At 44.6% G+C, this 14,980-nt stretch overlaps 1 long non-coding RNA gene across 9 annotated transcripts in view; it reads right to left on the bottom strand.

The window, feature by feature from the left end:
- Positions 1 to 14,980, bottom strand: part of LOC125334804 — a 116,272-nt gene that overhangs the window by 71,714 nt on the left and 29,578 nt on the right. For 7 of the 9 annotated variants that reach the window (XR_007207241.1, XR_007207240.1, XR_007207242.1 and 4 more), the window contains exons 3-4: positions 5,562 to 5,644; positions 5,104 to 5,207 (exon numbers count right to left, since the gene is read on the bottom strand). The exons of the other annotated variants lie outside the window; for them this stretch is intronic. This is a non-coding gene — a long non-coding RNA (uncharacterized LOC125334804). The remainder of the gene's footprint in view (positions 1 to 5,103; positions 5,208 to 5,561; positions 5,645 to 14,980) is intronic. 9 annotated transcript variants of the gene reach the window in all.

Genomic DNA, 14,980 nt, shown 5'->3' with positions numbered 1-14,980 from the left:
GTTTATTCCTCCCACTGCTGTCTAGGCTGAAATTTGCTTACTTTATGATTGAGGGCCCCAGTGCATTTAAAATTTAAATACCTGACTAGGACACACTTACTCAGCAGAAAGCACACACAGGCCTAATTTCAGGTACATGCTTACATCCTTTATGTCTCAGGACTCAAATCATACGCCCACATTATTTAACAGACAGAAAAGCAGTTGGGAATACAGGCATTTCTGAGGCAGAAGAATGAATCTCCCAAAGGAAAGAAGCTCTAATGACCTCTTTCCCAACTATTGCCCAAGTATCTACCACTGCTAAGAAACAACTGCTGCTTCAGGTTCTGAGTTGTTGTAATTCTTGTTGTGTGTTCCTGTAGATATTTTATTTTTGTTGCTAAAATAAATAATAAAACTACTGAGACTACAAGCACACAACTGCTCCTACATCCAACAAAATGCCAAGCAGAAGTGGGATTCTTCTCCCCCCATCAATAGACTGCCAGGTGTCATATTTGCACCTTGTGACATTTTGATGTCAAACACCAGGAAGAGTCAAGAATATTTATAATTTTGAGTGCCTTGTTTAAAACTGAACAATGTCAGAGAGACTCTCCTTGGATTTCTCCTTCAGTTCATTTAGAGGCAGCAGAGCTGATGCAAGAAGACTGTAAGTCTCAACCACACAACCTGATGCCAGCAGCTGACCAGCAGAGTCTGAAGAGACTCGTGGCATTCCCCTCAAACCTATTTCCACTACACATCAAGTGTAAACTTGGATCAAATGCGGTTCTGAGCCCAAAGGCTCACAGTGAGGATCTCAGGTTACCCTCATCTGGCTCCACTCAACGTCTTCAGAGCAGTCCTGCCCAGCAATCACTTTATGGCTTCTGCAGATGGAGCATTTGCAGCATTTCATATTTGAAAAGGCCAAGTGGTTGGTGATCAGTACCAAACCACCAGCTCCACTGAATGACAGCCTTTCTGCTCCCTCACACAAGTCACAGACTAGAAAACAGCAATGCAAGCCCACAGCAATGTTTACTATTAAGGAGCAATTTCCATATCTACCTCTTTCTTCCCACAACTACATTTTATAAGTTCCAACTCAGCTGATTGGCAGGTGATGGTCAGAGCTGTGATCTCATATCAGGGACAAGCATTTCTCACACATGCTTTGGGCCAGGTGAAGACAACCACAGGCTGGATAGAACTCTAGGTCTGAGGAGCAAGAACAAGCTGCAGAAATGGACCAGATGAACTGTAAGCAGGTACAAGAATCTGAAATGGGGATCACATGGGTGCCACACAAGCAGACCTCATGAAAGAAACAGCTCTGAAATGCTGTGCGAGCTATGAGTTCCAGGTGTGGGACCTGATGGAGAAAGGTTGACAGTAGCTCACTGTGTACTGGATGAATAAGGTGCACACTGACCATCTCCCCTGGTCCTTTCCTCATCCTTACCCTGTCTGTGCTGGGACTTTGACCATCTAAAAGTAATCACAGATTAATATGGTGGGAGACAGTCAAGTGCTACAAGTTTTAAAACTCACCTATCCCAGTCAAAAGACTGAGTAAAGGAACACAAAACATACTGGGCATACTCATAAATAAATACAGGTTGTGAAAGTAAAGGAGCAAGGGCAGCTGTAGGATACACTGGGAGAATATCTTTCCCCTCTACAGCAGACAGATGATCCCAGTCTCAGAGTTTTTTCTATTTATTTATGATGACTGATACATAGTTTGTACTTGATTTTAAGGAAAGTTACAAGGAGGAGTGACTTAATGTACTGTTTTCCAGGAAACGTGTGGCAGAGCTGGTATTCATCAATGTGGAGCACACATGACAGGCTGTCTGATGGGAGAGGAAAACCTGCACTCGACACCAAGTGCATCCAGAGAGGATTTAAAAGAGAAACTAGATGTTCTTATATCCCACTCTGTTACTCAATCAGTGCCCAAAAGTAACTCTAGCCTGCTTTTTCTTCTTTACATCACCTTTCTTTCAAAGGTGTGAGGAAGCATTTAGCACCTTCTGTTGTCTGCATCCCATGCTCATAGATAATCTGGGAATTTTCTGTTTTAACCACATTATGTATAATAGCCAAAAATGTAGGGGACTGGAGCTGTCCTCAGTGTATTTCCCCACAGCTTTTCGCCTGTGAAGATTTTTATGTTGTTCCTCTATGCAATTTACAGGGTCTGTGATCATGGAGGGGAAGTTCCATAGTACTAAAAGGCCTAAAGCAACCCCAGGACAAGAGCTCTTATCCTGTGAGAAAAATTTCAGAATCCTTAAGGGTTTATTTTTCATAGTTTCTACTCCTTTGTTAGGTGTAAGCAAATTATTTTTCCCCGTCACTGGACAGATCTGCCACCTTATGGGTCTGTGTCCTCAAGAAGATTCATCCTCTACAGTAAATGCAGAAACACCTAATTCCTCCCTAAGCTCTTGCAGAGTGACAGACGGAGCCAGTGCAGCAGGTCATATTTCTGCTAAACTCACACAAGTAATATTTCCTTCACAGATCCAGCCCTTCTGGAGCTCCTTCTCCACCCACATCTAAATAGCCTCCTTTAGAGCTTTGCAAGCCAGGACTGAGCAAACTGACAGGTCCCCTCTGCTACCATTTATACACTGCAGCATCATCTCTGGTATCTACACACGGTGGCCAGAAAGGCACCCACTCTTTTGGTAGGTTCACAGAGCAACACAGAACAGAAACACCTGCACAGACAAAGAGCTGTTCTCAAAGATCCTCTGTGCAATGCTGGTGGCACTGAACATGACCTTCAAAAATTCACTGGGTAGTATATTAACTCTCCTCAAAGCATGAATTTATAGAAGAAGGGAAAAAACCCCAAAAAACATCAAGACTGAAGAGCTTTCCTTTTCAGGACAAAAGTGTCCTGGTAAATTAAAAAAAAAAATATTTTAAAATAAATTTAAGTCATTATAAGCCAGGAATAGCCTGAAAATATTCCCATCCATGTCCTTTCTTAGTTAATGAGGGGCATTAGTTAACACTGCCAATAACAGACTGTTGTGGTAACTCATCACTACCACTACAACCCAGCTGTAATCAGACAGAAAGGTACCAAGGGCTGGCCAGTGCAATCATTACCAGACTGAGATTATTCAAAGAAAGAAAAAAAAGAGCAAGAGTTGTTTTTTTTTAAAAAAAGGAACCTTTGTTTATTTGATTAACTCTTCGCCATCTATTTTAATTCTTCCCTCTTCTTCATGTAGTCATTTTCCACTCATCTCTCCCAGCTCCCCTGCTTGCTTTGCTTAGCAATGCACTTCTTGCAAGCACATGAAAACTATTCCAATGGTACCAATCATGCATATTCTCAAAAGGCAGGCTTACCCTAAAAAGCACTCAGAGTCAGAACAAGATGCAAGACAAGTGGATCCAGCAAATGAATAGGAGGCATCACAGTGAGACAATTATGATGAATATAAATAAGCTGGCGAAAAGAAATATCATTTCACTGAAACATGCAATTTTGCTGAACCCAAAATCATTCTTGGAGACAAATCTGTCTTCAGAGAGCTTTCAGGATGAGGATTTTTGAGGTTGCGTCAGCTGTGATCAAAGAGAGCAACATCCCAGATATTTATACTGAGTCTGTCCTCATCCTGCAATGGCAAATCTTGAATGTGAGAATTGCCATTATCTGACCATCTCACGGTGCAAAGTTCACAAGAGCCATTTTTGGGAAGGAGAATGTTTTTAAAGCCAGTTAGTCCACACCCTCTCTTGCTTTTGTTTAGAAGTCACTGTGCAGCACTAGGTAGAAATACCTGAGCCGATCCAGCATGAAGCAGCTGGAGTACAGAGAGCAGCACAGACACGCTCAGCTGCCCAGAGCCATGAGGTGGAGATCCCCACCACCAGAGACTGCAGTGGGGGCAGCTCGGACAGGTACCTCCATACAGAACTGTACAGCCTCCTCTGGACATCCACAGCCTCCTCTGGACACTGCACACACCTCTCTGCTTTATCCTGAACAGTCAAAGCTGTGACAGCTCATGGAACACTGCACATTTCTCACATGGTGCAGTAAGTCAGACAAATCCAACCACCCAAACACTGCCAGTAACTCTGGTTGGTAATGATCTACAGGATGAAAACCATCCAGCAAAATACAGCAGTTTTGAGGGGTTTATTGTGGGTTATTTCTTTTTCTCTTACTTTTTTGCCTATTTGGGAATTACTAATTGTTCCAAACTGATATTATTAATTGGCTCACAGCTCCACATACATTGTCAAACTGCTGGTCAGCTGGCGGGCACACTGTGCTTTCCCAGCAGATTTCTTTCACAGCTGGATTTGCCATCTGAAAGGTCCTTCCCATTTCCAGCTCTGCAATCCTTCCAGGCAGAAGGGAGAAGAGGAACAGACAGATGCCTTTCCACAGAGATGTAACAACCCTAGCAGGTTCTCAGCATGTCAATAACAATCTAATCAGGCTGCATTATACTGAGGGGAAAATGAGGTCTCTGACTTTGCCAGAACACTTCACACATCCGCCTGCTCTTACAAACACATACAACACACTCCAGTTTCCAGATGCAGATAAGGATAACCACAGCGTGGAAAACAATCCAAGAACTAGTCTAGCCAACTCCTAGCTGGACCTCAGCCTCTTTCCACCTCCTCTCCTTGCTCTGGAATAACAATCGCTGCCTGTAAATTTAATGAAATTTCACAGACAACTGCTCTGTGTTGATGTCGAAGACAGTGTCCTGCTGCTCTGAGCATACACAGGAAAGCTGTCCCACCTTCCCTCTCCCCCTGTCCTGGTGTAATCACAGGGAAAACTGCAAACCTAGCTATGCCCAGGAAGTAGGAATTTATACTGCAAAAGTCCTGATGGCACCCTGAGAAGGAACAGCTGCAAGGACCTCTCCTCCCTATATGCACAACCAATTGTACAGAAATGTCCTGCAGCTCACCAAAAAATAGTGCACCAGGATTTTCTGTGCAGTCCAATTCCTACCAGAGCTCCCTCCCTGGGCAGGGCTGATTAAAGCTGACCTAACCCTGACTGTAAAACTGAGCGTCTGGTCCTCAGATGACCATCGTTAGCCTGAATTAGTCACTGACTTGTGAATCAGAGAGCAATGAACCACCACAGAAGCAGAGCTGCATGCTGGCTGCTTCTCCTGTGTGCTCCGAGGCAAGGACTCATACCCAGTAGCAATCTGTTTCTGTGAAGAAAAAAAAAAAAAAATTACAAAACAGCAAAATAGGATTCTGAGTCAAGACTCACTGCCTGCAGGAAGGAGGAGGATATATTTTTTTTTCTTTCCTGGCTGATTACCTAAAGAAAAAAAATTACTAGCTCCAGTGAATGAAAAAGAACCTTTCAGTCCAAAGTCCTCAGTCAGGCCATCCAAATTCCCGGTTGCCTTGATCTCTTTTCCAGCCAATGAGCTCCTCTTATGCTCTGACTGATGGTGTTGTATATTTAAAAATGTGTTTATTCTGACAATTTTCTCCTCTTTTATGTAAGAGGACAGGCAAGCAACTCATCCCCCAAACCTCAAGGAAAGAGCACAAACCTTGGCTGCAAAACTATTTGGCTCCCTGAAGACTGTTGATTCTTGGACAAACTGTTATTCCATCCCCAAAAGATGTACTTACCCTGAAAAAGAAAATGCACACACAAACATACAACTGAGTATTAAGAGCTTTGGTAGATCTGTGACTCTGGCCCTATGACTAAAGTGTCAGCTGCTTCTGCAGAAATGGACATGGTAGTGGAAAAAAAAAAATCCCAAACCAAAAAACAAAGGAAGGGTGAACACTGAACTGCCCACAGCTGGACTGAGCTGAACTTCCATGGCTAAGCCACTAACACTGGGTTCTCCTCAGTGCCTCAGTGTCAGTGAGGTTATGGAAACCAGAGAGGCAAACAAATGGGACTTTCTAAACAGATCAAGGGCTAAAGGAAGGGGAAAAAGGGGTGTGGGGGAGAAAAGTCAGAGAACATCCGTTCTGTGGAGGGCTGTGTGTTTCTCAGGGTACCCAGGAGAAGGGGAGATATGCCTATACAAGAGAGGTCAGCGGGTATCAGATCACATCACCCCTTTCCTCTTTCCCTTGGCTGCCTCTTAACACTCCCTTTTGAGTGCATTTCCCTTTGGTTGTGGGAAAAGCATATTCCACCAGCCCTCTTAAAAAGCATGTTGCAGTGGCGCTGCCTGAAATAGAAACCAGATTTTTGTCTTCAAGACCCCTGCCTCAGCCTCTATTGCTAAGGCCTGGCCTTAATCTGAGCAGAAAAGACAGGACTGGAAATGTGTGTACAACCCCACTGTACACCAAGAGAGCACATGAATTAGTCCAAACAGAGCTGGTGCGGATCTTTAGTCCCTTTTACTCCCTTTTCCTAATGAGCTCACCCCTGTTTTTTACAGGAATGCCTGCACAAATACATCTCCAGTTCTGCATAAGCTTCTGCATGCTGAGGGGTCAGCAGCCCTGAAAATGATGACCAGACAGCCACATGATGAATGGAGCACAGGGACCAGATCAAAATAGACTTTCAAATTAAGTCCAATTTCAATAAATCCCTCTATTTTTATTACTATTGGCTATCTTAAACTGCATTTAGTGTCTACCATTTGTCTTCTTTTTGCACAAACTTTTTGTAGTTAGAAGAGATTGCCTTTAACAAAATCAAAAAGAAGCACATGAGCTCATTGTCTACCAGGTTATACCCTCCCGCTCCATGGCCTCATTCCCAAGGGTTTTGCTATTTAAAGTCACTCCTGATATCCAGACCGTGATCTCCTGGGATGTCACCCAGGTGTTGCCTGGGGGAGAAAAGGGGCTGAAGGTTTCACTGAGGGCTGGCCAGAAGAGGGGACATGACCTCCATGGAGGTAGCAGCCAGCCATGAGAGCCATGGGAAGCACCAGCCAGGCTGAGTGAGTCCCTGCCCAGTCCCTGCCTCCAGCTGAGCTGCTGGAGGAGCCCTTGGCCAAGCTCACACCGAGTAACCTGCCCACAGAGCAGGACCCAAGTGCTCTCCACCATGCCCAGTTCCAGGCTGCTAATAAGAATGGAAATAGATAAGAAATTCATGCCTTGTTATCTTCAGATGGCATCGATTTTGGAATGCAGCCAGCCAGCCATCCTGGACCAGAAGCTTCCTCACAAAAAATTTCCTGCAAAACCTCCTACCTGTGGCAGTCCTGCATTTCCCACCCACACGGTTTATCCTGAATCTTTCCAGATGGGACATGTGGCACTTAGGGACATGGTTTAATGGTGTAATTGGCAGTGCTAGATTAACAGTTGGGCTCTATGATTTTAGAGTTCTTTTCCAACCTAACCAGCTCTGTGATTCAGACAGTGCTGGAAGAGCTCGTGACCTCCGGGGCACTGTGTCAGGGCTGCACAGATCCCATTGATCTCCTCCCTTTTAACTTGGCGGAAAGCTCCAGTTTTCAAAAACGATTCTCTTTAACCTCTGTGAGGAAGGAGAGATCTCAGGGATTTGAGTGCTCATCATCTTAACGCTGCATTAGCGGGCAAAGGAGCTTGTTTGGGATTCTGCTCAGGGAAGGGCGGCTCGGAAGAGCGGGCCAGGGAATGTCAAAAGAGGATCAACACTGAAGAAGATGGTTGTGTTTTTCAACGAGCTCTGCTGCTAAACATGCCAGAGAGACGGAGCTAGGAGGGAGGGCAAGGGTGTATGATGACATGGAGGAAGGGAGAGAAAGCCTTAGCCAGCAAGACAAGCATCCTGAGTCACAATGCTGGGGAGGTGAGGCTGCTTTGCCAAGGAAAGGCTGACAGAGGAAGTCAGATGCCTGGAGTAATTCCACAATGTTGTAAAAAAAAAAAAAAATGAAAGTAAATAAATAAATAAATATAGAAAGGGTTGGTGCAATTCTAGCCACAACCAGCATGCAAAATCCCACTGATGTGAACACCAGCTACCCACAGCTCCGACTGCCAGAGCTGCCCCTGTTTGTGTGTACGAGTGAGGGGGTGAGCACAGTCCATGGACGAGCTGCAACCCCAGGCTCGTGCAGAGCATCTCCTGATTAATCAGCCAGGCACATGAGGCAGAGAGCTCCATCCACAGCTCCCATGGCCACGACCAGCATCCCTCCACACAAGCGTCGAGAGGAGCCGTGTGCTCGGTCCCAGCCCCAAACCCCAGACTGGGAGACAGCTGAGTCCTGTGCCTGCCTCAGCCCCGCCTTGCTCGGGCTTGGAAGCACCACGGCTGTGAACATGGCCAAGATGAACAGTTTTAGATGAGAGAGGAGCTTGTTTTGCTGACTCATAGATGCGATTTTCATAAAGATGCAGGGAATTTGTTGAACTCTGGTTTCACTTTGCTTAGGTCTCCACAGCTTCTTTCTATGGCTATAATCCTCTTCTTATTTACTTTTAATTTCTGCTGTAAAACCTCCTACATTTCACTGAGCTTTTAATTAGAAATGCAACAATGAAAATCTGATTTTTTTTTAATATATATCAAAAGCACTATGCTACACACCAAGGCCTTTGAAAACACGCCAGAGTTTCTCTGCCAGCAAACCTCAGCCATTTTTTTTTTCATCTGACAACGCGTAAAGTGAATAAAAAATCCTGAAAAATAAAAATAATGTTTTTTCCATCATTACTAAGGCATTAATAAAGCACAACATTTCATAGTCCTCTGAGAACTGGGGTAAAGTTGGGACCGACAACAGGAGGAAACCGTATTTCCATTTCATCTTGAAAATATTTTTCTTGCAGTGCTTTGCTTCAACACTGAGGGTCTAAGGACCAAGGCACAACAGTGTGTGTAGGCAGAAATAAGATCTTTCATTAGATGAACCGGAATAGCTGGGAAAATTAGATAAGTTTCCAGGTGCTTCCTAGCCAGTCTCTCTCACACAGCCACTAAGATAAATCTATTGAAACCCTTTGAGCTGGAGGGCTCTGAGGGCTCCACTTAGGTTTGCTTTCAGTCCTTATTTCCAGAAGCACAAGTGCTTTTTACAGCTTACCTGACTGAAGGGCAAGGATTAGATCTCTTCAGTTTCAGAGAAGGGTCTGCCCACTCCTTAAACCAGCCAGAATCACTCCAATTCTTTAGGCTCCTTTGTTTTCAATGGTCAAAAGAGTGATTTAGAATATAAACACACAAACCCCATAAAAAAGCAGAGATAAAACCAATTCCCTAATATGAAATATCATATCCACTCTTCTTAGCCCCTTCTCTAAGTTCAATTCTCACCAAAATCCACACCAGATAATGTCTGGTTGCTCCCAGAACAGTGATCTTGTGGTGTAGCTGCTGGAGAGCAGAGTAGATGCCACTCTATTTCACACCCCTGTGACCAAGCCACCAGCTCCATCCCAACTCCATAAACTTCACAGAGAGAGAGGGAGGAGGAGGTTAAAACGCCCAGCAGTTTGCCATTCCCAGGCAGAACAGATCTGCCATTCTGAGAACTCAGCAGACATGGATAGAAATCATTGATGGAAAAAAGGGACACCAGAGAATGCAGAGATCGCTCTGGGTGATCTGAGTCTCAGCTTCGCAGTGTGAGGGGCTTCTGTGCATATGCACTGAAGGAAAATGGCTCTCAGTGCTGCTGAAAATGATCTTAACCTTTGAAAATAAAAGCAATGATTGTAAAAGAGGTAACAAGGTTGTTCTGGATACTCTAATTGAAAAGTGCTGCCATTTTCCTGCCTCCTCTGAATATGGCACTGCAGTTAATCAGAATTCAATGATAAATAGTGCTGGGAAGGAGAAGGGGTTTTATTTGCTCTAAGCAGAGGACAGTCAGCAGAAAATCCATGAGGGGCTGTGAGGCAGACATCAACCTAACCTGGCACACAGACACATCACAGGATTTCAGCATCAGCAGGAGCAGCAACCACCTTGTTCAGAGCTGCTGAAGCCGTGCTCACAGCTCAGCAGCCTGCAGAGCTCTTTCACACCCCACCAGCAGACCTCAGCAATGGGGCTGAACTCAGATCCTCTAGCAACAGGCAGTGCAGAAAGCCCAAAGGATGACTGAATATGAAGTCTTTCTTTGGAAGAACAATGGAAAAATCATCCAGCCAGGATCTGAATGAGTAACTGGTCCTGACACCTGAACTACCAGCAATCCCAAGGGCTGCTTTAAAAAGAGTAACAAAATCACAAGATTTGTCAGCAGATTTTCATTATGAGGAAGCTGAGGTCAACCATATTTCTAAATTAATTTTCTAGTACATCTTGGTTAGACTTTAGGTAGTAGTCCTTCCTTCACCCTCCCTCCCCCCCCCCCCCCCCCCCCTTTTAAATAAGTACAATTTAATAGAGTTGCATAAAAATGAGTAATACATTAGTTTCATTTAGACCCAATATGAAATGAGTCATTTCTTTCCAGCACATGACCAGGCTGTTATGTCTCTCCTAAGCACACCACAGAAAGATAAAGATGTTACATTTTGCCCATAAACAGACACAGTAAATCATCTGATTCTTTGAAGTGACAATGAGTTCACTGCCTGAAAAGGTCTATTTGAAGTGCACCTTTCCCTGTCATACCCACATCCCCACAGCTGTGTCAGACTCTGGGAAAGGGGCACATACTTTGTTCCCAGACAAACTATGTCTAGCTCCTCTGGCTGACAAGGGGGGGGGGGGGGGGGGGAAAAGTCTCTCTGACAATGTGGCCCCAAAGGGAATAAACATGGTACCTTTATTTATAGATCCAAGGCTTGATAACCTGACCACTACATGCTCCATCCCCTTCAGGCTTTAAAAAACCAGTGTTTATTCTTGCCCTGTTTTGGGCTTTTCTGCTCCTCTCATCTTTCCAGCTCTCTGCCTCTCAGACACACTCCCTTTAGGAAGGTGGTGGGTTCTGACTGGGACTATGAAGTGCAACGTTTGTGGAGATAACACGATGGCATCAAAACTGCTTTTCTGTCTTCCCCAAGCTCAGCTTTGCCTTTTGGCTTTATCCCTTATGTTTGAACTAGAGAGAACTGCACAGACCAGGGATTCCTTATCTTGTAAATTAGGCTCAGTATAAGAAAACCTGGCCAACTAAGCCAAGACAGCTGTTCTCTCTTAAAACAGAGAAATTTATATTTAAAACTAAAAATGCAGCAGAAACAAACTCCCAGCACAGGGTAGAGCAAAAGAAGGTATTTGGCATCCACGAGGCAGGATGTGCTCTGCAGTGCTCCCAGAAACTCAGCAGCATTTGAGAGCCAGTCCCATCACAGGAGCATCACACCCGCTTGCTTGCATACCCCAAATCATTGTCTCACACACTGGCAGGAGGGATCAACCCTACCTTGGCTGTGTAGTGGCAACAACATTCCTGCAAAATCTGTCAGGTTACACTGAAATTAGGGTGGATTCACTGAATTATTATTTTTCTTTGCTAAATTCACCTCTGACCAGTCCTTTGGTCACTCTATGGTAAACATAAGCACTAATCAAAGGCAGGATTAATGGTAAAAACCAAAACAGTTATTAACCTATCTACTTAAACACAGCCTGACAGAAACAGGTCATTGCATCCAAAAATCCCACCTTAGGGAGGAGCTCCCACATCCCTCCCAAGTCCTTTACATCTTCTCTGGCCTCCTTCACATCTGAATTCACAGAGCATGTTTTAAACGTACTGGTGGGTGCTCCCCAGTGTCATTCTCATTGACAGCCCCAATCACTGTCAGTAAATGTACCCTGGCAAGTATCCCTGACAGAGTCTAACCCAACCTTGCCCTTCACTGCCCTCCAGAAACCAGCCCATAACTTACTGACTACAGAATACATCTTTTTCCTTCCCAAGGAAATCTCTTTACTGCACCAACTGACATAGAAAGAAGAGACAAAACACCTTTCCTGCTCCCAAACCTGTTCTCAAGGTCAGGAATGGGAGTAGGAGATTTTTCATTCCCACTGGAGTATTAGTTTGTTCCTTGGCTTTGTAGGACTGACTACAGCATTTGCTGTAGTTCCAAATCCATGTGCAACTTTCAGATCTCCTAAAGCAGTAACTGATGACCAATTAACGCATTTCCTATGTGGGGATGTTCACCCTGCTCACAAATATCCAACAGTGCTGACAGTATGAAGCAAAGTATTCCCTTCGTTTATGCACAGACCAGTTTTGGTGTCAGCAAGGACAATTCAGTGTCCCACTATGCACAGAGACTTAAAAGGTTTTTCCACCCTTAATCAAAAAGAAATTAGGAAAAAAAGAGAGAAAACCCAAAATTCTTACTGTGACTTTAAGTAAGAGGCAGACACAAGATGATCTCGTTTCACATGTTTTGATTTGGTAATAGTAAGAAATCATTGGTTTACACAAGACAACTGTATTCCTCTGGATTTATACAAATGTGGCCAAGACCACAGTGCTGGTAAAAATTCACCAAAGCTGCTCTCTTGCCTTCACATCTGCCATGCAGATCCCATGACATTTCTGCAAACTCAGCTCCCACCCACTTAGCACAATCCATGAAGCTACAAATGGATGACTTGAAGCTCCTTTTCAGATCCCAAATCCAGGAACTTCTCTTGTATTGCTCAAAGTTTGACACAGCAATAGTGAAATCACTTTTTTTTAAAATCTTTTTATATGAACTGTGTATCACCATCTCTTCACAGTTTGAGCCAGTTTTAATCCATTGCCTTCCACCACCTCAGTCCTGAGGGTGCACTGAGGTCATGTTTCCCATATTTTCTTTGAAATCATGAAACCTATAGGGAAAGGGGGGGGTGGTGGTGAGTAGAGTGTATTTTAAGACCTTCTGTAACTCAAGACCTGGAGCTATAGGAAAGGACTATGCATTGCAGCACTGATGATCAAATCATGAGTTGGCAACACTGGGCTTTCATTCAACTGAACCACAAATGCACTTGAAACAGTGACTTGCTTTTCTCCTTTTGTTTCAGATCTGCTCGGCATCTTTGCTGACACAAAATGACCAAGGTCATTTCTGCTCTGAATCAACATCAAAAAAGGGAAAGGAAGAAAAGTGAAAATATCACTCTCCAAATCTTCATCCCACAGCATATTCCAGAGGGCACAACTTGATCATAACTCTCTCACTCTCCCGTGACCTCTTGCAAAATAATCCCCCCTCACATGCAAGTCATAAAGCAAAGCAGTTCCTTTTACAGTGAAAGTGCACACTGGCTGTGATGGCAAGATAAAAGTCATCCAACAACACACACAATTCCAGCTTATCTTGAGAAAAGTGATAGCTCAGCCACAAATGGTGAGGGCTGTGCAGTGAAGGCAACTTGCCCAAGGTTACAGGGGATCCACATTATGGAGAATTTAGCCTCTCCACCTCTGGGCTGATTCAGCACACAAGTGAGGCAGGCAAAAGGTCTGCTGCCCTTAAATTGTGGATACTGAGTATCCACACAACCAAACTGCACATTAGCACTCATCCAAAGGAGCTACCTTCCCCTTCCCAAACCTCAGGAAGCACTTGAAGGACATGGCTGCACTGTACAACTGCCCCCATACCAGCAGCCAGATGATGTCTCACACCATCACCAACACAAGCCCTAAAGCAGGGTGACTCTTACTAGTTCAGGTTTGAGGCTGCTTCCTACTGAAGCGTGTGCAGGAGGGAAGCCAACCTGTTTGGGACTGTGCTTCCTCCTCTATTTTCAGTCACATGGACACAGCACATGGATGTATGAAGTACACCATCCAAGGCCATAGCCTCATTGGGAGGAGTGGAAAGCTCCAGTCCTAGGAAGTGCAGGTGCAACATCATTTCCAGCCATGATCCTCTTTATCCCAGGCTCTGCTCCTGGGGAAGCAGCCCCTTCACCACCCAGCTTTCCCTCAATACAATCCCACCTATTTCACTGCACAGCAGAGAGGCAAACACGAAGCTCCAGATCACCAAGGACATTTCAGGTTCCTTTATGTATCAGCAGCAAAACCTGAGCCAAGCCTGGAGACAGCTTTAGGCTGTGGTGTGTATCCAGGGGAGAAAGCATTTCTTGACACTCTACCAAGGACCTCTGCTTGCTCTCAGACTCGCACTGATCACAGCTAAGGAGTGAGAGAGGAAGAACGTGTTATATTTTTTTCCTTTAGACAACGCTCCAAAAATTCTTGTGTTTGACAATGAAAAACGCAAATGATGTGGGTGTTTAAACTGATCACCCTGGCAGTGACTTAAAAAGAAATGACACAGAGCCAGGAAACCCCAGATTTAGAGAGCTGCAGCCTTGTTTCCTTGTAGCATTGAAGGAGAAAAGCTGCCTGTACACACATGTTTTTCCAGCCCCCAAATTTGTTATCTGTCCTGGCCTTACATCAGAAAGTATTTCTCCAAGACACCTCCAGGTAAGCAGGAATAAAACCACAACCCCTTTTTGTGCAAGCCAGAAGTCATGAAGGCAGATAAAGCCATGGGCCTGTCTTTTTGTCTGCTCTTGGACACAAACATTTAGGTCACTGAGTAGGAGAAACAGTGGGCCAGTCTCTGCTCAGGAACCCCAGAATCCATTTCCAAACAGCAAATTAGACCTGAATAAAGAGTTGGCAAATGGGACAGGCCTGCTCTGCTGCCATAGCTCACCCTCCACATGGTCTTCATCCCTTCACTTCCATCATTAGCTGGTTTACTGCATAATCATGCCTTTTTACGAAAGCGCAATGCCTTCTCCTGATAACATCACCCTTGGGAAGCCAAAGCACTCCAAACGCAATGGCTGGCATTAAACAAGGAGAGTTATTGTTACGCTTCTTACCCCTACTTAAGCTTGATTTGGGCATAGATTAGAGGTGCAGAACAGACAGACAACTGAAAGCTGAGAAAATACTGAAGTTTCTTGTCCAAGGGAGAAGAGGGGGAGGGAAACAGGCTGGAGGTGGCTGTTCCATAGCCAGCCTCCGCTAATCGAAGCGAGCCATCCTCATCAATATCACTTTGCTTTGGCAGCTCTTCAGGAGGAAAAAAAAAAAGAAGGAAAAAAATATCCCAC

The sequence above is a fragment of the Corvus hawaiiensis genome, chromosome 17, assembly GCF_020740725.1.
Source record: "Corvus hawaiiensis isolate bCorHaw1 chromosome 17, bCorHaw1.pri.cur, whole genome shotgun sequence".
NCBI classification, from domain to species: Eukaryota; Metazoa; Chordata; class Aves; order Passeriformes; family Corvidae; genus Corvus; species Corvus hawaiiensis.
Note: the sequence above shows the minus strand (reverse complement) of the source record. Positions and strands in the feature narration are given on the sequence as shown.